Raw genomic sequence first — 24,367 nt, 5'->3', positions numbered from 1 at the left:
TTCACTTTAAAGCTATTTCACCATCATTAAGGTATTAAAATTTTTACACAAATCAGTAGTAAAGTTTTTTTTTCCCCCACAGTTACTTATCTTTTCAAACATCCACAGGTCATCAGCAACTTTACACACAATTGGTGAAATGCAAGTTCTTCCTCTTAGGATGATAAGTAGCTGAAAAAAGTCCTCACAGCACACAGCCTTATTGCTGTGTGCAACTGTTTACTCCTTCAAGGGAGACATCATTGTAACAAGTGTATCAAACAGCTCTTTCTTTTAATCGGGTATTTTTCTCTTTTGCAGAGAAAGTGAAGTTTGTAAAATGCCCATTTTGTATTTCAGTTCATGAATTCATACACTTATGATGAACTAGTAGGAAAAATCTGATGTTTAATTCCAATCCAAACTTTTTACGCTGAAGAAATTGAAAACGTATTCAGTCTACATGCAAATTGAGACACCTTAAAGAGGCTGTACCCATGGAATAACTTGCATGAAGCCACTATTAGTCCAAAGAATCTTTTTTCCTGAACCCTTGTATCTGATGCCAGGGTGACACCATACCTTATTCATTTTGTATCCTCTTGCCAAGAAGTGTGTGTTATCAGCAATGTGAAACAAGGTCCACTATTTCTTATGGTCTAATTATTTATTGACATCTATCTAATTTAACAAAAAAAAGTTACATTGCAGTATAGTATACTGTTTCTGGTTATTAAGTAAGTATAGTTTTCACAAAGTTATATGATTACAGACCAAATAATAGTTTTTTTTCATTTGACACCACTGGCAGTTTCAGTTCTGCAAGCTGAAGGGGAGGAAAAAGAAGAGATCCAATTAACTGCATGTCCCGCCATCAGGCTAAAGACCATCTATTTGGAATGTAGACGTGCACTTTTCTCAAATCATGAGATAAATGCTATATGCCCATGTTTACCAATTCTGTGGTCTTTGCTCCTAATGAAACATACCAACTTGCCTGTACACACCTGCTGGTCTGTGGTACCATGACTATTTCTGGAATGCTTTTAATATATTGAAATAGTGTTTCCTGCCTCTGATCCTGCAGCATTTTTAAGTAACAGATCACAGTTGCCAGATCAGCATTGTCACATGCAGTTACCTTGGGCAAATGTCATCTACTCCTGGCAATTTGCTACTTTTTCTTTTTTTTTTGAGGTTCTAAAAAACTTTTCTACCAACATTTCAATTTGAGACCAATTCTCAAAATATCACCCACAGAGTGAAGTTCCTACATTAAAATCTCTCAGGAAAGTCAACTTAGATACAAATGATTTAGCTTTCATTCTGTGCCTTATCTTCACTGAGCACTTCTTTTACAATTCAGTCATCTATCGGCTCTCCAGTCTGTCTGGCAGGACGTCCATTTCTGATGTACTTGAAATGATTCAATTTAAATGATTCATTGTAGGCTCTCATATCTTTAGCAAATTGTTTCTCAGAATATCTTTTGGCCAGACTTATTATACTTTAAAATTTAATTTGCGAGAGGGGTGTTTTTCTTTTCCCTTTTTATTTTCTTTGGAGAAAACTTCAACTTTTGAAAGATGTCTCCTTGTTTCTAAGAAGACTCCTTAAGTCTGCTATAAAACCCTCCTTACCTCTTAAAAATAAAAAGTAGCAACAAAAAAAAAGTTGGAAGCCTTTGATAGATGGTATATATTTTATCCAACTTCTAATTCACAGTCTCTAAAGAGCTGCTTTAATACCTGCAAGCTTCAACTTTCTTACAACAAGCATTCTCACTTTTATGACTAGCAAAGGCAGAAGGCTGGCATGGGAACTGCAGCATTCAGTTCCCTGGCCCAGATGTTACCAGTGAACGTTCAGTTTGACCATACAAATGCAACCATAGTCCAAACTTCTGCTTACTGGGAGCCAGGTAAGAACCAGCTTTGCTATCCCAGACCCCATATGCCAATGTACTGAAAGCAACACTGATGCTTTCTGAAGTCACTGCCTTCTACAGGCTTGAGACTGGTATCAAGAGGCTTCCTCCTTCGAAAACACTCATGAAGTTCCCTCCTTCTGTATCTTCACAGTAGCAGGTTATTGCTCCAAACATCAAGGCAATTTGTTCAATGTACTATAACCAGGATCGGAACTCTCATGAGTTAAATTGTGTTTCATAATACCATGTGTTTCATCATTGGTGTTTGTTTGGGTTTTTTTAAGGAACACATATTCAAAGACCACAAACAGAATGCAAACAAAGGGTTTTGTTTTATTATTAAATTGTAATATTTGGGGGCTGGACTGCTTTAGTTTATTAGAAGAATTAACTCAATCTGAAGTTACAGCCTATGTCAAGTACAAATGGTCTAATGCCATCCCGACAATTAAAGGTGGTTAGCTGAGAATAAACAGATTTGATTCAGAAATGATCAGCCACTGATTTGTGTGGTTGTACTAATGTTAATCCAGAAACATGGATAACTTGAACTTAAAATTAAGAGAACTAATTATAGGTTACTCCAATTACCTGTATAGACAAACTTCAAACAGAAGAAGTTGATGTGAAACCCTACATATCTCTCTCTACATTGAGGTGTATACACCAGGCAACAGCAGCAACTGTTCACCACTGAAAACAGTTCCTGAATGCCAACAGAGCATAAAGAAATCAGACTTGCACTTATGCTACATTAGAGATTTTATTTTTTACCCCCATCCCCCTTCAACCAAGACTCTCCTCAGACTAAAGATGACACAACACAAATCATGTTTCCTAGCACTCCATGCTGATAACCAGCAGAGATTGTAGCATTGGAAAGTCTCAGTTAGCAGCATAAGCCCTTTAGAAGAAACAGAATTAAAAGAGCGTCAGCTGCAAATAACTCGACTGACATTGTTTTAACCTGACATACCAAGGTACACAACTAGGCCAAATCTTAAAACTAGTTCCACACTTAACAGGTTCTTTTCTGTGAAGAGTCCCTGGTTATTAGCAGAGAAAACCCTCATGTTATTCCAACTGAACTGTTAAGAAGTAAATCCAGCTTCAGCAGAGGGGAAACAAAAAGCTGAATGTTTATTAAACTGACTTTCTAAATATCAACATTTGCTAAGGAGGTCATCATTACTGAATACAGTTCAATGAGTGAAGGGGAAAAAATCCTAAAAACACAGTCTGTTGTTGAATTTATTAAATCAGCATTGAGTGGAAGAGAGTTTTAAGGCTTGTAACTATTTTGGAAAAAGTTCAATTTTTAAGCACTTATTCTTCATTCACTCCACTCAGCTTAAGAAGAAAGCCAAACTAGACTAGGTTGGATAAAAACCCGACAATTTCCACTGTAAAGTCACAGTGATGAGCTGATACACATCTAGCTATGGCTTTTTATGCTCACAAAGATTCAGAATTTTTAGCCCTTGAGCACAGACTTACTCCTAAGCTGAGAAACAATTTCAAAAATTAAGTACAAAGTGGTAGAGGTAGGGTGACACATTTAAACCTATTTTGTTATAGTTATAAATGCTAGCAAAATGGAATGATTTTGTCTTTCAGAAACAATATTTAATTATAAGCTAGATCTGTTCTCTTGTAGTTATAAGCTTATTGATTTAAAATGTGCCAGTCTGCAATTTTGAATCAGCATTTTCAGCTTTAATTCCAGCATCACATATAAAGAGCTGAAAATCTCATCACGATGTCACAAGCTACTGAATAGTTATATCAAGTCTTTTTTCCAGAGCTGTTCTTCATTAATTCATAATTAACAGGATTTGATAACACAACCTGTATTAACTAACTTGTAACGGCCTGCTCATGTCAGCTGAAAAAGGACGAGTTTTTTGCTTGGTGAACTCCAGAGCTCCAGCGCTGCTCTCCCATGCTCAGCAGCACCCACTCCCTACAATTCCTTCTGGAGACGTCTGCCAAACTCCTCCGACCCCTACTGCAATCAGAGACTTTACATGAGTGCTGTCCTCTTCCTCCTCCTGCCTTGCATGAAACTGCTTTATCACACGGACCGAGGAATTTGACAGGGAATGAGATATAGAAACTTATCTGCTGCCAGCAAACTGCTTCCACGATAGGGGCATTGGAAAGGGAAAACAGCGAAGAGCAATCCAACACTCTTCAACACCTTCCAGGCACTCGTGGGAAAAAAAAAAGGGGGGGTGGGGGGGCAGCACCAACAATTCAGGATTTTAGCATAATGAAAATAATGCTTGCAAAAGATACGTTGGCTGGGGAAGCCTGAATGTGTTTTTCCTAAATCCACAACAGAAGCAATATCTACAGAAATTCTGCACAAACCCAAGGATCAGCAGTGTGCCTGAGGAAGCAGGATCTTCGCTTCAAGTGCCCTATTCACATTTTAAAAGGCTGCATGAATTTGGATAAGCCTTCCTTACTACTAGGGACCATATAAGTAGCAGCAATTCTGAAAGTATCCTAGGGTGATGTTTTCCTGTTTTACTTTAAAAGCTTCCTCATCCTCCACTACTAAGCTCTCCTCCTCCAGCTTTCCGTCACAGTGAGAGAAGCAGTGCAAGTGCTCAAGCTTGGTCTGATCATGCCAGAGAAACTTTGGTTTTGGCCCTTTTGAGACAAGACAACCATCAGCTTGGTGCTGAGGATACAGAGAACCAGGTTCTATTTCGTAATGGCAATTTATGTTGAAAATTACGGTGTTTTTAAAATGATAATTAAAACCACAATTAAAACACAATCAACAATGACACAACCCTTTCACATGTGTAATAAAGCAATAGAAGCTACACACAAAGCAAGTGCTTTTTCAGGAGAAAGGCAGCAACTGTAGAAACGTTGAACAGGATCTCCTTTTGTCTTTTTTTTATGTTCTCTTTGATTACTTTAGCTTGCACAATATATATATCCCACATTGTATTTCATTTGTTTATGAGTATCTGGGCAGAGGCCCAGTGCTTTGATGCAACTGGTCACAGTGAACAGCTCAGTTCAGCATGAGCACTATCACCAGCAGGGAAAGCTGGAGAGGTGGAGGAGATACAGCACCATTGTCACGTCCCGTACAGGACAGGGCTGAGACTAGCCGAGCAAACAGGAACTGAGTTCCAGAAAGTTTCTTCACCTCAACAGGAAAGAAAAAGTCCAAAAAAATGAAGGACTCCGGAAAAATACCGTAATCTTCACAATGAATGTAGTTATCTTTTTTGAATCTGAACGAGAAAAAAGCAGAGCGCAGATACAGTATGAACAAATATTACCACCTGCAGCTATAAATATTTCGTGAGAAGATTAAGTCAAAGACTCAGACTTTTCTGCACTGAAACTTCTCATGCTAGGAACAAAAAAAGCTTCAAACTGATTTGCTGTAGAGAACAAGGTATCAGATGACATTGTTCTATGAAATGTACATGAGCCCAACTGTGTGTTTCATTTTGTTTTTGTTAACAGACTGCAAGACCAACTTATTTTTACGAATATTTCCTAGAAACAGGCATTTAAGAGAGAAATACACTTGTACCACATATTCTGCTTCATCATTCATGCAGACAGGATTATCTAGTCACCGACATTTACAGTTTAAATTAAATTAAAAAACTGACCAAAATAAGAAAGTTCACCCTGACCATGGGGCTCAGAGGGGACAATAAAGGCACATTTAACAGGAGGATCTCATCTCTAGGATGCTAAAGTATGGTTCTGTCAGGGCTGGTAACTGATGGAAGACACAGAATACAAGCTTTCCATGTTTGCATGAAATGCCACATATCCAGGAGTAAACACTTCAACAGTTTCCCTTACTCAAGCCTAGAAAGGGATGTGCCTAAACAGACGTCGAGCCAATGTTCATCCCAGTTCCTCCTTGCTGGACTGGAAGGGTGAGGGCTGGTAGGCAAATGGAGATATACACTTGGTGATGGTAAAACAGACAGCCATGTTGAAAGATGCATTGGGGGGGACAGGAAGCATCAAGAGCGTGCTTAAAATAGTGCCACAAACAACGTCTAGCCTCTCTCTAAGCTTAGAAAGCCCAGGGGCTCAAAAGCACCAAAACTACAGCAGCCTGGTTAGAAACATGACCTTCACCAGTGCTGCTACAGTCATCCTGCAAAACAGATATGCCCCCGGTGTGTATGTGCATGGTGGGGAATGGGACACTAAGGACTGACACTTTAAGTAGGGTAGAGACAAAAATTTTGGTCAACTCTACCTTGGTAATATGCAAAAAAACTTTGGCAACCATTCTACTCTGCCCTACCTTGACCTCTTCCTCAGCACTATGTGTAAGGGGATTTTAAAAGTCTAATTTCTAGCAAAACGAGTAATGCTAACTGGGGCATAGAAATGTGCTTCATATCAGAGAAAGGCATTACCCACTGCTCTCAAAAAGCATTAAAAAAAAAAAAATCAACTTTACAAAGTTGCTGAATCTTAAAGCAGAGTTTCATGAGATTGTTTCAGAAAATGGCCCAAACGGGACCCTTCAATGTTTTTAACAATTCGAGGTCTGAGCCCTCCTCATACAAACCACGTAGGACAACAGAAGCTGAAGGGAGTGCAGTTTGTGCAACAGCTAAGAGCCAATGCTGAATTTTATTTAACCAGGTTAAATGGCTGGGGGCAATGCTGGTGGCCTCTCTGTATTTCAGGGAGAGCTTGGGGGTTTTATTATTATTTTTTAAGAAAAATCAATTCAGGTGATAAATTTGAACACCAATTTAGATTAATCTTCCATCTTACTGTATTTTTGTACCCTTTGCTTTTAGACTGTTCCTTAGACAGAGCAGGAAATAAAAAGGCAGTCGTTTTACCGTGTTCTCCCATCATTATAATGCGATGCACCAGATTGGAGTTATTGAATAAGCTCATAAACCCCCAGGTTACATTCTTCTTCATCTGCAGCCTTGCCTTTCAAGTGAGCTCTACTCTTATTAAAAGGATCAGAAACTGTCCTCGGGCATACCCTGTCTTTGAAGATGAAGCCCCAGCTACGTTTTATGGAAAAGACCTCTCAGTTCGTACCTTTGCCAAACTGTGTAGTAGGTTTAAACAATTACACAAGACAGTGGATTTCGATTCCAGGCTCCTCTTACTCAGTCTCAAGTTTTAAAAATAATATTTTTCTTTCTGCTAGGGCATTCCTGAAATAAATGTTCCAAACAGTGATGATCCATCGGCATTAAAGAAAAAAGTTACAGCTTAAACAGTGTGACACAGATTATGAATAAAGAAACCATTCCCATATGGAAAAGTTTTAAAAATTTGACATTTCTTTTCAATATGCATTAATCAGAAAGACAGTAGTGAATTCTGACTGCTTCAGACAGAAAAGAATCAAAACTCTTGGGATATATTACACAAAAGAGCAATTGCAAAGAAGAAAGAGCAATCCTATATTTTTTTTAAAACTTAACGATTAACAGTGTTTTGTCAAATGGCTGGGAAACTCTGCAGTTTGGAGCCAGCCACATGTTACTTATCAATGCTTCAAATACAGGGTGAGTAAGAAAGGCCATGTCTGGTTCCTTTTGCAATAGGGAAAAATCTCTTTTGAAGTCTTTCTGAGGGACTGACAGGGGAGAAAGTGTCAGGAAAAGGATCTGACAGGTTTTGCACAGTAAGGGGCAAAAAGACGTCTGGAGTAAAATCTCTTGTCTAAATTGGGCAAAGAGAAAGAAACCTCTCCTTCAGCACTGGAGACGCCAGATAAAAAAGTCTGAGACTCCCCTGTATCTTTTTTCCAGCCACACATGAATTCCTTTTTATGCTTTTTGCCAGCTTCTCATCTTACCAGGAGCCTGCAGGAGAGGCCAGTACAGCACCGAAGGGAACGTAGCCATGCTGGGGCTCCATGCACAGCAGACAGTCTCCCAAGTTTCCAGGAAAACAACTTGCGTTTTAAACACCCCGAATATCACAGAAGACCTCAATTTAAAGGTGGAAGACATCACACCTGAACGATCTTAAAGCAAAGTCAAAAACTAAGAAATTACTCTGTTTCTTGAAATGAAAGGCATTGTCGATGAATGTGTCACTGCTAATATCGCTGTTTCGCTCTGGGACAGGATTTCTCTCCTGTATTTTCAATTCTGTGCAAATAACTAACCTGAGAAGTTCTGCATTGCCTGTAATGTAAGCGTAATTATCCACCAGCAGGTCAAGAACTAGATGCGTTTCATTTTTACCAACACTAAGTTGCTCTGACCTTTCTTTTGAATTTCCACACTTTTGAAGACACCAATCAAAAAGAAAACATCCATTATTTTTTTCCTCAGTCACAAAGATAAAACAAATGCTTGACATAACCAGTCTCCAAAAGCTGTATTAAAAGGAGAAATTTGAGAGATTAATTCTATATAAACTGTACTCTTACCTATAGCAAACTGCTTTTGCATGTGTTGCGTGATCAACGCGCCCAGCTAAAAATATGAGCATTAACTTCTCAACAGGGCAGAAAGCTGCGGAGTTCACTACATCATCAATCACAAGTAACAATTTCATGCACTGGTAGTGGAAGAAGGCAGCGCAGCACTATTCAATTTGAAGTGCACAGAGGTATGCAGTAAGCTTTTACTAATAAAAGCCATTGTCTTTACATTTTGATAAAGTGATAATATTTTGACTCCTTCCTTGCTTCTGCGTCAGTGTTGCAATTGCAAGGTATGTGTAGCATTTTACAGGTAATATTTCACAGCAAATAAAGGAGAAAGACTTTCTGCAACTCAAAAAAATTCCCCCAAAAGAATCCTAGCCAGGTGTTAGCAACAGGATTATTTTAATATAGTCTTTTTAATTACATAACAGGCATGAAAACATAAGTTGTAACACTGTCCTATTTTAATCAAGGACTGGGGAGCTGGAGAAAACACTGGTAGAAAAAAAAAATACTTCAGATAAGAGATTAGGCACTAAAATCCCTAAAGATTGCACTGCAAGAATGTTTGCTACCTATTATGATAAAAATAAAGACCACAACACAATATATGTTAGCTATACCACAGTAACGCTTGTAAGACATAATAGCGAGAAGTGTCTGAAAAAGGTATGAAAAAACCCAGTTTCTCACTTGTAAAATATAGGCTACTGCTCGGGTTCTGCTGTCTTCATACTCCTCCTTATGCATCTTTAGGAACTGTACACGTAATGGTTAAATAACGTGCTGAAGTCTGCTAACTAGCGTGATAAATGTCAAAGCTGCAAGCAACACATTCACTCATCTTTGATGATGCTCATCATCAGCTGGTGAGCATACCCAGTCATACAAATAGGTAACATCCACCTCACTGCGCCTGCAGCTTGCAGGACACCTTGATACCCTTACACATAAGAAGTTCCATTACATATATAGAGCAAATATTATGCAGTATTGTTCAGACTCTTGCACACACACCAAAGCTAAGGTACAATTTCATCCCACAAAAGTATTTTGCACAACATTAATGAGATGAAAGTTATTGTGGGTTTTTTTGTCTGTACTTTTTAGTAAAACCACTTTAAAAGTGGCAGTTTGCTGATTCAGTTCCCCTCCTCCCCCTTAAAATCACTACACTAAATGACAAGCAAGAACACAGCCAAGAATTCAGACAGTAAAATGTTTCAGGTACCTTGATTTTTTCCGCAGCTCTCCTTGCTCTAGTAATGTAGTTGACCTGTAAAACAGAAGAAAGAGATTACTGACTCCTGGTAGGCTTTTCAATATTACTGGAATATACTGTACACTTAAAACTTAAGAAAGCATTAACACAACATTTAGTTTCTTGAACTCTTTTTCAGAATATTTCATTGAATTACATTTTACTTTGTTATCATATAACACGTTTTTCATATTAAAAAAATCTCAAAGGGAATTCTCATTTAAGAGCGTCTAGTTGGGAATCTTGCCATTTTGCCTCATGCACTGGGTTACAAATCAGAAAGTAAAAATTCAGCCTACCTGCTGCATTTTTAAACCAGAGCATAACAGCCACAATCCACAATTCCTCTTCTAGCCCAGCAGTAGTTGAGCTCCAGAGCAGCCGCTACGCTGCCGAGCGGGCAGGCTCCAGTCTGGTGGGGAGCCGGGGAAAGGCACACAATACCGCTCTTTGAAGGCTGACAACTGCTGGTGCACAAAGTTCATAAGGAAACAACTGCCTTGCTCTGACCCTTTCCCAGCACTCAGCAGCTATGGGTTTTTGTCTTGCTTTCATCTTCTAACATGAAAGTAAAATGAGTAAATTAAATAGCAATTGTTTGCCTCTATCATCTTTTGTCTTCTCAGTCTTTGAGCACAAGTTATCTTCAATCAAACCTGACAAATCTATTTCCATCATCTTCCCTTTTCCCTCAACCAATCCTCCAGGGGAAAAACAGTTATTTCCTGGGGACAGGGGCCAGACTCCTTAATTTCATACATGCACACAAAACATATGCTACATTTTCTTTTTTAAGATCTATACATTGCAAATTAGACATTTTATGCATTGTGAAAACACTGAGCTCAGTCTACCATCAGGCACAGGCGGTACTTCTTGCCAACCTCTTAACCCATTTTTATTCATTAGGTTGTAACACCCTCTTTCAACCACCACCAGCTTTCCCTTGATACTCTTCCGTGACTTCAATACAGTACCCTCAAGCATTACTGTTTAGGTCCTTCTCAGTATATTGTACTACAAATATTTGACCAGTTTCAACATTTCAGCAGGCTGGCTATCCCACTCCCCATCATCACTAAAGGCTGGATTATTCAAAGTTCTCTATGAATTTCAGCTGTAAAGAATTGACTTCCGAAAAAACAACATGCACAAAAAGAAGGCAAGTAGAATTATACAAAATTATTGTAAGACATTATTATCACAAGATACTCGGAAGCAAAAACCAAAAATTCCAGGAGAACCATGGTTAAAATAAGATGTTATTGTATGTGCACTTAAATTGTCTGTTTTCCCTGAATTACATTGTTACAGAAAGTCAGTTCCTTGCTCACTTGAAAAATAAATGTTGCCATAAATATGGCATTATTTTCAGCAAGTTCGCATTTAGGAATGAACAATGGACTAATACTCACTATTTACACAGGTAAACAGCCACAAAACTATTTCATCTACTTTTAGATCTGACAGGAATACAGATTTAGGGAACAGAATTGGCTGTAGCCAGGTGCTCTGCGTGGGGCTTGGGCATATTTGCTTATTTTGCTGTCCTGCCAGCCGCTCCCTGGCAGAGCGCACAAAGCGATGGCAGTGACTGGGGAAAGAGGAGGAAGTGTATTGGCATCAAAATGTCGTGTTAGAGCAGGAGCCCTCCACAGCGTCAGGAATTTAAACACTTTAACGTGACTGTTTATTCTTGGCATGAGTACGGTTTATTTTTCATCTACTTCACACTGCTAGAGATAAGGGAATGCTATTTCTATGCAAGTTCCCGATACGTTATTTTAAGCGTAGCTGTCACCCACAAGAAGAGATCCTGTCTTGCACACCAGCAGCTACTGTTTCTAGAGGGCATTGGTAGATCACTCTCAGATATGAAAACTTAATATTCTCCCCAATTTTGTCAACTCCAGGACCAATAGCACTGGTTGGCAGAACACAGAGGTGCCCATGTATGACGGTGTTTAACACTACTTTAGCCCCCTGTGGAGCTGCACAGTACCCCTCACTGCCATGGGGGCCAGCAGAGCCCCAGGTAAGCAAGGGCCAGCTTGCTCGGCTGTCTCCCCACCTCTGGGCACTGGAGAAGCTGGAGACCTTACAGCTCTCAGCAAAAGGAGGCAGCGGGGAAAACAGCTGAAGCCAAGAACCATGACACTCCAAACATCATATGCTTTTGAGCAGATTTTTTTCTGCGCTTTGTCACAAGCTCTTTGCTACAATCCCTTTCTTCTTCTTCACATCCCTTCTCCCTAGTATGGCTCAATGCACTCTCACAAGCTCTTCCTCCCTCCCCAATTTAAAATTCTCATTATTAAAAAACAAAAAAACCCTTGACAATTGTGAAACTACTATAACATTTGGTGTCATGTCCTAATTCACTCTGCTTAATCCATCAGGGTCTTTTCATCCCACTCTACCCATCTCTTGAGTGTGGGCACGAAACTCTGACGTAGGCACTGGCCAGCAGCTGTCTTCACTGCGCTTAGCATTGTTTGGGCCATGCTCTCAGCTCTGATTCGTTAATTAAATGCCTCTATGGCCAAAATAAAATTATACATCCAGTAACAATGGATGCAGATCGTATCGAGAATGGGAAAAAGAAAATCTGAAAAGGCATAACAGTCACACAGTAAAGAACCAACTCAAAGCCAGCTCTCAGATCAGGGAAAATAATAACTGAAAGACATTCTTGGATGAATAAATTAGGAAGAGAGATATATTTAAGATATGACAGCAGTAAGACAAATATTGAATACCAGCAGCTTCAAAAAAATTTGGAATACATCTGAATTAATGCCTATGTCAGAAATCAGACATATTACACAAATCCTAACAGGATATTGAAAATACAAGCACAAATTAAACATTAAACAAGGGCTTCTGCCTGTAGGACAAAAGGATTTGTGTGTCAGAGATACCATTTCTCTTCTTGAGAATTAAAGTGCAGAGCTAGGTCTCCCCACTCAGAGAAGCAACATATTAGAGCTGCATCCAGAAATTATGAGTAATCACAATGACGGATAGTCAACAAACTAATGGGATATCCCAAAGAAACTCCTCCTGGAATGAAAATATAATCTTCAACTACTCATATTATAATGGCTGATCAGTGTATATTAGGAAAATACACTTCTGGTTTGAATCCAAACCTTGAGTATAAAAAGCAAAGTCCTAGTAAATATTTAAAAGAATTTTGAGTTCCAAACTGAAGAGCTGGTAACTAATTTCTTTTTTTAACAAACAAAACCATCAAAAGATTGTGCAACTTGAAGAGCCCTTAAGGAAACAATTGGGAATTTTTCATAACATGGTATTTCCTTATACCACTGACCACAGGAATGCAAACAGTTCCACCAAACAGAGATTTCTTCATTGGAAACAACTGACAATCTAACCATGTTTCCATCTTCTCCACTCTCAGTGCTCAGCATACAAAATAGATGATATAATAGGATACAGAAGTGTTGTACCAGGGCCACAAGATATCTTTACTAAAACTCAGCACCTGAGAGGCTTTACGAGAATATATTTCCTGAGGGTTAGAGAGGGAACTTATGTTTAATTATTGAGCATCTTTGTCTAATCAAAAATTTATTTTTCTACTGCGATTTCTACTTATTTGTTGGATTTTCCCAAAATACTGTTAGCATCCCTATCAACCAGAAACAGACCCCTAGCCCCAACCATAACTCAGTATATCAGTAACAAGCCTCAGTCCTGCAGCATTCCCTGACAGTAAGACAGGCGACGCTAGGGAGGAGCACTGGCACGAAAACATGGGTTGTTACTCAACGCGCCAAGTGGAAGAAAAAGCAGTACTACTGGTAGTATACCCCTTGCACCTTATACAATATCACCCATGTTAGTCTAATGAATAGATTTCCTCCCCAGCTTCTCGTTTCAGATTACTTTTTGAGTAATGCCAACTGACACTACGAATTCCCCCAAAGGAAGCTGGAAATGTCAGCTTATCAGTATGGGCAATGGCACTCTTAGTACTCATGGTCTACCAGCCTTCAGACGCCGTATGAGGAGACCAAGTATCAGAGATACCCCAAGGGAAAGGCAAGACAGGCCTTACAATGAGACTTAATTTTCTTGACAGCTAATTAACAAGTCACTATCACAGAAAAAGCAATTTACACCCCCTGCTGAGCTTCATGCTGCAAAGAGAGAAAAAGAGAAGAAACGAACATAAGCAAGGGCAAAAACAGAGTATCATCAGAATTCAGGAAGGCACCAGGAATGCTAAAAGGTACTAATCATCGGCACCCTGACAAGGATCTGTCATTGCAAATTTGCAACTCAATTAAGCCAAGATTTTAATCAGGGCTGCAACTGTACTTGATTCTCTCCATTGCAGCTGAAGGAAAGCAAGGGGAACAAGTCATAAAAACAGAACAAAACTGAAATGTTCTACAAAGACCAAATTGTTTTCAGAAGGAAAAATCAAAACAAACAAACCCCATGAAAGACAAAGCTTTATGGGGTTAGTGTGCCAAACAAGTCAAGAATTTTGGATGGTAGCGAAGACAGACAAATGTCTTAACTTTGGATAGAGACATTAAAAGAAGTTGCTTGTGTGGGAGGGTGTTCCTAATCTATGGCAGAGGGATTACCACCCTGGTAGTCAAGGAAACCACACTTACAATTACAAGATTTCAAATTTTGGCATTCCCCTTTTAGGAGGGAACATGGAAAAATCCTCCATGCTCTTCAAAAAGTAGAATGGGATATGGCTCTGGTGTCCCATGTGCAGACAAACAGGGCCACAAGGCTTTGACAACAAAGTCGTCCCAATGGCACCATGGAGGAAGAGGTCATGATCATAAACAAAATGTGTCTATACTGTACTTTAATCTTCTGAGATGATAAGTGATAAAATAGCCATTGCAAGTCTCCCATAATATTTTCACATACAAAACCATTTGCCAGGAGCTACTGAACAGGAAGCTAAAAATTTCAAGCTAGGCTTTATTTGAACTACTGCAGCTCTTGATCTTTTCTTTCAAAGAGATGCACATGAACTCTCAAAGCGCTGACCTTTTGTCACAGCACACTCTTGGTCTTGGAGAATTCAACTTTTCTGAAGTTACAAATATATGAACCCTCCCCTCTTTTTTAGATGATGCTGAAGATCTAAACATAAATTATATAAAGCAGCAGCTTGGTTTAATTACACATAGTGCAGCAAAAATTATTTTTCCAGTTATTATCTTAATTAGATAACCAAAAAAACACATCAGCTGATACGCCAAAGTCTGTGCTGAGATTTAGAAGACTACTCAGAAACTATTTTTTATTTTTACTACTGTCAGTGTCCTAGAGAAAAACAACCACCAAAAGCTTTTCAACTTAATCTTACTGGTGATGCTACAGAGAACTACCCAAACTCTGCAGACTGTTAGGCAAGGCAGTAGTTAGAGGACACCACATATTTCCACAATTAGAACATAGTAATATCAAGCTACGCAAGAAACGACTTGCTGGTTTTCATTAAAATGCACAGTTCATTTTTATTTTTTCCTACAGTCGCTGCACCAAGATGCATGTTCAGAATGGCAAGAAACTACTGGGCAGAGTCCGCGTAACATTCAAACTCAAGTTGAATTGGCACTACAATCAGTGGAAGCTTTGGTGTTGATAAGGAAGCAGAGATTGATTTTAGAAAAACGTTACAAATCAAAGCTATTGAAGAATATCTGAAAAGCTTTAATTAGGACTTCTGGCTGAACTAAATACATATGAAAATGAATTTACACTTACCTTTGTCATTTGATAAATCCCACTACTAAAGGCTCAATGCTCAACAATTCAGTGTTGCCAAGAATATAGCTGCTGTCTGGTATCTACTCTAATTACTAACTGTTTCTCAGCAAGACTGTAAAAATATTTTCATGTAGGGTATTTTAAGTACTGCATTATTAATTTTTCACATAATACAGTCCAAGCAGTGGGAAACAGCAGCTTCAGAAGTCATCTGAATGGCCTTAAGCATCCAGATGCCAGGTACAGTTCAGCAACAGGCATCCCAACTGGCCTCAGGAAAATAATTTCAGCATTACAGACTTCTGCTCCCCTCGCCCCCTTAAAATGAGGTAAAGTCCCTACTGAGATCGGCATTAGTCAAGCTGCATTCATTCATATTTGTTAGTATATTGCATCTCTTTCAGTGACAGAACTTCAAGCCAGACAAAATACAAGTGCTAACTGTGGCTTCAAAAAGCCTGTCAAGGGGAGGCGGACAGTGCTCCTTTAGCCTTCATTATGAAAAATGAAAAAGCATATGTTAAAGCTACACACAATACATTTAAGCAAAATAATTTTCAAGCTCTGTCCAAGGTTTGGGTAATTGTGAACAAAAAAACACCTAGCATTTTCCAGCTGCTATTTAATGCCCCTGAACTTGCATCCTAATCTTCCCCCCCCCCGCCCCTACTTTTTTTGCCACATTCCACATATATTCCGGTATTCAGACTCTTCAGATTTTAAATCTCTACTGTAAGAAAAAAGAAATATCTTACATTCCTTTTTAAAAAGAAAACGAAATGTGAAAGACCGGTATGGCTCCTTTCTCACCTTTTGTTAACACAGGTTTCCTGCTTTCTTCTTGTCCCTGAGAAGAAAACTCTTTCTTATTTTCTGCCAGTCTTTCAGTGTCAACTCCAACTCATTAGGTTTTCCTACAATCTCATTACTGCCATCAGATTTCACCTACTAGTATGTCATACTCACTCTGCATTTTAAAAGTTGCTCTCAGCTTCTCACCAGAAACCATCCACTCCAACCACTCCTACCTAGCGGTTTGCAAGATCCCACCCTCAGCAACACATACTCGTTCAAAAATGCCAAGACTGCTAATGGCTGTAAGAAATCCCACCCTCCACACATTGCGGCTCCCTCCTTTCGTGCTTTGCTCCTACCTCTGCATTTAGTTTTCAGCACCATCCCCTGCACTTACACTACTTCATCTTTGGCCCGCTCCTCCTCTTCCATTGCCATGTGTGCTCTTGGTATGAGAATTGCCCATAAGCATTGCTTTGGCTAACCTCCTATAAATCATAAATATACTAGTTTACCACTAGGAAACAGCCCTGCGCCTATCTAGCCCTTTTTATTCTCAATCTGACATCCACAAGAGAACATTTTTACATTTTTAATCACCTCAGCTTCCTAATTAGAAGCATCTTCTTGGTGCTGTATGCAGACCATCTACCTCCTACTCTGCCCAAGACACCCACTACAGCATCAAAGCTTCAAGAGTGGAATGGGCACTTCAGGGAGCAAGACTTCTGCTTCCTCAGGCTCCATCACTCACACGAGGAAACAAGACCAACTTCCCAACTCACTCAGGTATGTACATTTGATACGCCATTCTCATTAGACTTACATGTAAAAAAAATATACTTAAACAGTTGAAGTTATAGTACTGGTATAGCAACAGTGGTCTGCCTAAGGACAAAAAGCAAGGCAAGTTTCATAGGGAATCTTTCCATACTTTTTCGTATAAAGTAACAATAAGATCTAGCACATTCTCACACTACATTTTATTTCACAGCATGTTTTTTTGCAAACTGTCTTTGCCACTCCACTCCCAAAAAATGACCATTCAGGATGTTTTTACCAAGAAGTTATGCTCGCTAAATTGATGCTTCAACCACCTGAGCAGCCACCGATTCCTTTCTAATCTCATCTTTTCCTTTAACACTATGTTGTTTTTATTTCTAAGCCATCAAATCTACACCACCCTCTACACCTGCTCTAGCACACATTTTTCTCTTTCAGCTATGAAGGTGAAGCGTTACTCCCATTCTACTTCAGCAACATTACTTCTGAGCATTTCCAGCAAGGTTACTGGCATCCTGCATCTCTTCCCAAGACTGTCAAAACTTGCCTCATACCATGCCCGAAAATGAGAAGAGAAGAATGGAAATGAAGAGGAATCCCTGCAGCTGAAGTTCGGAGGGGCTGGAGAGGACTTTCCCCACGCTCCCAATAGTGATTGAGGCATTCAGCCCAGTCGCATCAAGGCACAGCACAACCTCCCACCAGGAATCTCTGCGCCTGACAACAGATGATCAGAAGACGTTTCACAACATAAACTTCAAGCGTATGGTACTATTTTCTTCCAGTATTAATTTATGGATAAAGCCAGAGCTGGATTCATGATGCCACTATTGCTGCAAAACTAATAATGATCAGTGCACATACAGATCTTAAAATATTTTTCTTCAGCTGCAAAGTACCAAACCCCTGATTTATTGAAACAAGCTGTATGTGGAAGTTAAGATTATGATTTGTTTACAAACTGACCAACTCTGTTGGTAAAAGAAAAACAGGTTTTCATCAGTATTCTTCCTACTTTATTCTGATATTACAAACAGAAACTTTGCCTCTTCATATTCTTTAATTTAATCACTCTCATGAATGGTTCAATCCAGCTCCCAAACCTGAGAAAGAATAGAAACCAACTACACATGATTTTTTTTTTTTTTTTAAACTCTGTATCTCACTTGTTCACTTTTGACTTCTACAAAGCTTAATTCATCCAACCTCCACCCTAACCCCTGGGAGCATCTTGTACTTTCCAGCCATCTGGACTGTATTTACTTTACTAAGAAGAAAGTTAAATTTGTTCATGAACAAAGAAAATCCCCTTACTATCTTCCCGTCTTGTCTGCACAGTTATTTTCTAAGTTCTTGTTTACCCAAAAAAATTACTGTGCCCTCTGGGGAGCTCGCACAATCTGCCTTGTGAGCTCTACTGAGGTCATACAACTTCATTTACCATTTTCTAGCGCTGCCTTTAAAAAAAAAAAAAAAAAAAAAAAGAGAGAGAGAAATTACTATCTTTCCCCTCAGTTTTCACCTTGTTTTCACAAAAGCCCTTACAAACAGCACAGAAGTTCAAGTATGATGGATTAGGACAGTAGCAATTGTACCAAAGTGTTTCTTTAGACAGTAAAAGTGACAGTTTTGCAAATAAAATGAACTATTGCCAAACTAAGATCAGAGACAAATTTTAAAAGGAACATAGAAAAACCTTTATTTTTGAAGTCGTACCCATTTTGATGGTATCCCTCCCCATGGTAGCTCACTCCTAGCACAAGACTACTGCATCTCTATTCCTCTATTTTTCGTCAAAACATCCATGCTGCGACCCCCCTCCCGACACTGAGGATACAAATGTGCTGAGGAAGACTTGCAGAAAAAGTGCAAACTGCAGAAGACAAGCAACTACCTCAAACTGGTTTTTACTTTCAACCACATGTTCTTAAAATCCATCTACTTTTATCTGGTTTTATCTGAGCTGCTGTATAATGCTTCCCTTTTAGTGCATTTTGTAACCCTATTTTTCAAGCCACACTATCTCTTTCGATCAAAGGTAGTCAACTATAGCTTATCATTAAAAGCTATTTTGCGGCTTTATTCTACTCCACTTGACATGCACCAGAAATCTGTACCAAGTTTCAATGAAAGCCAGACTGGCCCTTTTGTTACAGAGAAAATTAATGAAAGCAATGAGCAACGCATGACATGCGGCTAACCTTATAATTAGGAATCGAAGGTTCCTGATACTTTGTGATGCTTGACTCAAACATCTGATTTATTTCAAAATTTAATTCAATTTGATGAGCTAATTTAATACCTGTGATAAGGGAAAAATGCCAGTGTAGAACTATACTGCAACATAAATTAGAAAACAGGCACTAGAAGAAAAATACCTTTCTAGAGGGATGATTGCTTAAAGAGAACTGCCAGCTGTTGTTTCTTTTCAGGTTAAACCTCTGAATTTAATTCAAAGAAGTGACCCTTCAGAGGTGTAATGATTTTTAATGATAACGTCAAGTATATTCTTGTTTCTTCAACAGCTCTTCTGGAATACCAAGGAGTAGAAGTTCAATCACAGATGCGCAGGGGGCTGCATACCACAACCGCAGTAAATTCATTAGAGTAGGAAATAGACAGTATAGAGATAACCATGAATTAAAAACGTAATTGAACATGACCAGGTGAGAAACTAACTACTGAAATAACTCACCCAAATACCACCACATATAAAATAATGCAAAATAGATTTTGCATAAAGCTCTGTGGCCACAACAAATGCTTGGACCAGAATAATTAAGGGGACAAAACCGGGGCAGAAACACTTCCCTTGCCAACATTTACCTCTTCCACACCTATGAAATGAGGACTTCACGCAACGCTAACAAAACCAAACATTCTGCTTCCTTGCACTTGTAGTTGCCAGTTTCTAGGCTGATGCAACATTATCCCTTCCCAGTTTTTTGCCTCCTCATCTCCAAAACCCACAAAGGACCATCAATATGAATAAACACATTTTGTCATTAAAATTAGCTTAAACATAGTGAAGATGCAACACAACTCTGCTTCCAGGGAAGCATTGCCAAATTATTTATCATAAAAACAACCCCAGGAGATCTGTTACCCGTTGAGCAATACCTCCACTAGCAAGGACTTTCCGCCCCCCCCTTTATGTGATTTCAAGCTGTTCAAATTTTCCCCAGAATTTGTAATATTTTTTTCTTTTAGAAGTGAAGACATGGACAATAATCAATTAAGCAACTGAACTTCCTCTTCTTGAGACACAAGCTGAATGTTTCATGCAAGCTACTAAAAATAAGTTTTACTTCCAGCAATGACAAGTCCTCGCAGCTTAATCAAAGGAATAGCAATCACAGCCTAACGGGCTCTGCTCTCTAAAGCATCTGAGTTGGAAAATGATCAGTAACAGAAGATTCACCGCAGAGAAGAACCTGCAAAGAAGAGAGGACAAATATATTTGCACCTAGTCTGCATCAATTTGATTTTACATGTTTCTAACAGTGAGAATGTGAAGTGACTTGATTCTCAGTCTGCAGCTATGGTATGAAATTAGTTTCTAAGGAAACAGGGCAGAATCCGAAGGAACAAAATTTCTGGGTTTGTGGTGCTTCTGTAGCAAACACAGCATCAGCTGCAAAAGGCGCATGAAGCAAACCCTCCAAACCAATTAAGGAACTGAATCTTGAGCATCCCTAACTGGCAATTTAATTAGGAACCTCACCAGTGAGGCACACCCGTCTATTAGAGGAGGGAGAGCACAGAGGTGCAAGCAGGATGCACACCCACTCACCACCAGTACCAGCCTACTCCTCTGAAAAACAGTGTAGGAGGAGACACTAAAAATAATCTATAATACAGCTGGCACTTAATATAGTCTGCTTGTTCATGCGTGCCGCGGTTCCCCTATGACTTTTTAAAAATCTGACTGCCCACATCTCATGGTTTCTCTTTCAGAGGGAAAACAAATTTTTAACCAGTGAAGCAGCAAACATTTCTTTCTTTCCAAGAACTCAAAGAGGGCCAGTTAAAAGGTGCCGATTTTCAGGAGGGGTTTCCACACCATGAACCCCAGCGCATTTCCCTGCCACGATCAGTACTGGACTTCAGAGAGGGTCCCCCTAAGCCTCCCACCAGCAAGGCTGATGGCACGGGGCCGTTTCATACGCTCTCCCCAGCCCGTGCTGTGCCCCACATGCAGGGATCACACTCAGGACGCAGACAGACCCAAAGGGCAGCCATGCCAGGGAACTCCACGCAATGCAGTCCTCCAGGCCAAAATAATCAGAATTCTTTGGAGAATTTAAAACTTCAGAGGTACGTGGTGCACTTCTGAAACTTTGAAATGAAACATTCCTCTTACCAGTCAGCCACATAACCTACTGCTTAGCAATGGAGGTTGCACATGTGTATGTGTCTGCAAGAGGCAAAACAAGCCTTGTTATCCATCGTTCTCATGACACAGCAGGCAGTTTCTCTCTGGGTATACACAGGGTTTTAAAGAAAAAAGCTATCTTAAATTCACTTTTCAAAATAAATCCAGGTCTCCTTTACATTCAATAAAAACTAAACTGTGAATTGAAAACAAAATCTTTCTAAAGCAATTTCAATACAGGTGTTCGAGTGAGGCTAACTTCAACTTCAGAGAGAATGCTCCTCGGTTTGCATACATGTTGCATTGGTTTTGGCAGGGACAATTCTTTTTGCTCTGCTGTCCACTTTTCAAAAGGAAAACACCAATGCACCTTGAAACATCAGCGTTAAGAACCTACTTCCAAAAGCATTTGCCTGAAGGCCAGCAGCCCAGAGATAACAGCCCAGGCCTGAAATCCCAAATACGTTACCACAGGCCAGGATATTATTTCACTATGCTATTCCACTGCAGAATGCACGTCAATACTCATCTCTATCTATAAATCAATGGAACCTATTTTAGGCACAAAAGCTTCAAAATAAATCCTTCTGACTAACCTCCCAAATTAATTATGCAAATGCTGTATGAAAGTGCACAGATCATTATTACTTCAAATTTTTAAACCCCTGCACAGATACTCTGAAAGGAAAAGAAAGTAAACGTCTAATTATACACATTGAATAATCCAGATAATGGCCTGTCAAATGCATCACTGAATGCAAATCAGAATGATGGTTTTAGCTGTAAACACAATGTGGGAACGTCAAATAACTTTGATCTCATCTTTAGCAAGAACACGCTTCTTTAAGACACCATTCTGTATTCAATGGGATATATATATTTAGCATTTTTTTCCTGTTGAGTTTCAAAGCCTTTCCTTACAAAACGTACCCTGTGAGATATTCCAGTAGAGATGAATAATCGTATTTCCCCAAACAGAAGAATGCTGCAGCTTATTGCCTTGCTAAAAACACTAGAAGCAACAATACTTTGTTTACAGCATTATTGTTGTTCAAGCAAAGCGTTATTGTTTTTGTATTCAAAATGTCCATAAAGGAAGGCTATACTCAAAAATTCCTGTGCTGAGGGGCACTTACCACTTTGGAGAGAAGAAGAAAGGCATACCCACAGCAAGTAACTAACCTCCGAATGCCTGCCATGGAAATGAGTACCTAACATGCACTCCAGGCATGTTTAGCAGGTAGGATTTTCTTCATTTCAGACTATGTTTTTCTTACACAGCAAGTAAACCATGCAGAAATCAAGAGACATGTGAAAGGAAGGGCTAAAACTGAACAGGTAGAAGTAGATGAGAAAGCCCAGGTTACACATGCCAGGGAGGCAGCAGGAACCACTGCTGTCGTTTTCGTGCCTGGTACTAGAGAAATTCCTTATACCACTGCCCGTGCTATAAAGCCAAATTTCAGCATGTGTTAAAACACATTTCAAGACAATGTTATTAAGGGGAGATTAGGCTTTTAATAAGGCAGTTCCACAACTCAAGAAATTTAGGCTATCAGTTGGAAAAGAACAAATAAAGAATTTCAGTGGCTACATGATGACAGTAGCTATTTCAGGTATAAATGCAACAAGAACGTCTATCTGCTGTATGGCACAGCAGTCTTCCCTTCCCCCCCCCCCCCCCCCCCCCCAGCTTTACTTTGTAAGACCTTTTGCCGCTTACAGGTAAAACACAAGATACTAAATTTCATCTTGAGATTATACTAGTTTTGAGGTATGAAGAAATTCTATAACCACAACAATACAGGAAAATAAATGCACAACTTTTACATGATACATAACTGGAATAGATTTAGGGGTCAGCCCAATGAAAATACTGCTGCTGCACATTTTTGCCTGGTTGGATCACCACATTGAGACAAAAGACAGATCCTGTCAGATATTGCTGCAATAGCTACTATAACAAAGTTTACTGATGCAATCCTTGTTTGTCATTCACCATAGGGATTCCAGTTTTCCAAAGGGGAAAAGAAAAAAAAAACCCAGGACCATTAAAACTATACATAAGTGTTACAGTCAGTTTACAGAAGATGTAAACAAGAACAATACCCAAACTTACTTACATTCAGAAGACAAATCCCTACTTTGATGAATGCCTGGACCGTGCAAAGCTTCAAAAGACTGCTCAGTTTAACTTATTTCACCACCAAAAGGAAATTCTTACATTTCGACTCTGGAAGAGACTTCATTTCACAATACACAGGTCAAGCTCTCTCGAAAATAGAAGTTATCAGCGTATAAGAACATGACCGGTTAACCTTTCTTTCCCCTTCAGAAATTGAGGGTTTTTTTTCTTTTTTCCCAGTTGAGACGGAACATTATTTGCAACTTAGTCAAACTGACTCACTTTCACAGGCTCCTCCAGCACACTTACAGCAAAGCCCTTTTGGGAGGGGATTGTTTTTCCTCCTTCAAAACTGTAAGTTGAAATGATACTCAAGTGTACGGTTAGAACAGTACAAATGTAAATTATTGCTAGGCAAAAAGGATGCTATTTACTTTTATATGTTCCTCTCTCAAGAAAGGAAGGATGAGACCTCATTTGGTTTTGATTCCTCCCTCCCACCTCTTGCAAAGTCAAATCAAACCATGCCACTCCCCTCCTCACCTCTCAATAGCTGCCTTTCTAACAAGATCCTCAGCTCTGGCTAAGGGCATTTATTGTACACACTTTGATTCCTTCAGCAAAAGTTACTTATAAAAAGGGAAGAAAGCATGTGCTGATCAAACAGAGCGCTACATAAAGTGGTGATGCAAGACTGCACGAGATATATGTTGAAGGCCAGCAGAATTCATCCAAGTCCAGGTCTAAAATAAAACAGTACTACAGAAGCATAAGATTTCCTGAGTATGTACACCTCACTCAATTTACACAAGCCCTTACTGATCTTTGCAACTCACTTGCTTCCACTGCTAAAACTGCTAAACTCAAGAAACAAAATAAACAGTCACTTTTATACGCAGCTTCCACAACACTGCCACATTGAGAAC

At 39.3% G+C, this 24,367-nt stretch overlaps 1 protein-coding gene across 6 annotated transcripts in view; it reads right to left on the bottom strand.

Annotated features, from left to right (window-relative positions):
* Positions 1-24,367, bottom strand: part of ADD3 (adducin 3) — a 112,791-nt gene that overhangs the window by 56,605 nt on the left and 31,819 nt on the right. For 5 of the 6 annotated variants that reach the window (XM_087765135.1, XM_087765138.1, XM_087765134.1 and 2 more), the window contains one exon: positions 9,562-9,606. The gene's annotated coding sequence lies outside the window, so the exon portion shown is untranslated. Of the gene's footprint in view, positions 1-9,561; positions 9,607-9,890; positions 9,984-24,367 lie in introns of those variants that run through there. The other variant, XM_087765136.1, reaches the window with a different exon arrangement.

This window comes from Nipponia nippon, unplaced genomic scaffold (assembly GCF_047370975.1).
Source record: "Nipponia nippon isolate SJK-2023a ecotype South Korea unplaced genomic scaffold, ASM4737097v1 scaffold_3, whole genome shotgun sequence".
In the NCBI taxonomy this organism is placed as follows: Eukaryota; Metazoa; Chordata; class Aves; order Pelecaniformes; family Threskiornithidae; genus Nipponia; species Nipponia nippon.
Note: the sequence above shows the minus strand (reverse complement) of the source record. Positions and strands in the feature narration are given on the sequence as shown.